The following is a 1,009-nucleotide window of genomic DNA, read 5'->3' on the forward strand; positions in this document are numbered from 1 at the left end:
CCTGGAAGCCTGCGCCTTCAGCTGCCGCTGCGGGCCCCTCATGAAGTGCCACAGGTTTGGGCATCTCCCCTTCCTGGGGGTAGGAGAGGCAGGAGACGCTTCCACGTAGGGAGCCAGACTGAGCAAGCAAGGGTTTAGTTTTGGTGAGCTCTCCACTGCTGTCTTTTAAGAGGCAATGGTTAGGAGATTACACAGATGGGCTGTGGGACGGGATAGATGTTGGACAGAGCTCTTGCAGGTCCCGAGAGGCAAGAGGAAGCTGAGGCAACAGGCAGGGTTTGTTCCACCCTGGCCTTCTCATCCACCTTTCCAGGGGCTGAGAGTAAGCAGAGCTGATTACAGCAGCTGACCTTCCCCTGGACAGGCTGGGGCTCAGAGCTCGCTGTGCTCCATGTTTTCCCAGAAGCAGTCTCCAGGCAAAGGGCCAGCTTTCCTCGTGCTGTGAAATCAGATCACTTGTCAGAGGGCTCTTCGCAGTCCCTGTTTCAGACTCTCAGTGCCTGGCTTTAGGAGCCCATGTATCAGAAGAGACTTTGAAGTTGGTCTTAAGGGAAACACACTGAACTCCAACAAAATCCATGCACCTTCATTTCTGCCATGAAGCACTTAGACTAAAAATCAAATACAATCAAGCTTGCAGATTAGAGTTTAAGATAGCTTTAACTAATTTTAAATTGACTAGTGTTTAACATGAGTGTTCTGCAGACCTAGAGGTTGGTCTTGCCATAGGTTGTATTGCATGGAGCATCAGTAATGCAGGATAAACTATAATAAGTACAGTAATAACAAGCTAAGAGCAGACCTGGTAGAATAAGAGATTATAGCAGATATTCCTCAAGCTTGTGAATTAGATTTAGGAGCTGAATGTTTACAGCAGATCTATCGAGTTCAGCTAAGCAAAGAGATGCCACTAAGACATGTTACAAGGAGACACAGCAGCCTTTTAGCAGGTTTATCCTGTTTCTCCCTATTTCAGTATGCCAATCCTTATAGTTATCCTACCTGAAAG

The sequence above is a fragment of the Cariama cristata genome, unplaced genomic scaffold (assembly GCF_000690535.1).
Source record: "Cariama cristata isolate BGI_N322 unplaced genomic scaffold, ASM69053v1 scaffold32468, whole genome shotgun sequence".
NCBI classification, from domain to species: Eukaryota; Metazoa; Chordata; class Aves; order Cariamiformes; family Cariamidae; genus Cariama; species Cariama cristata.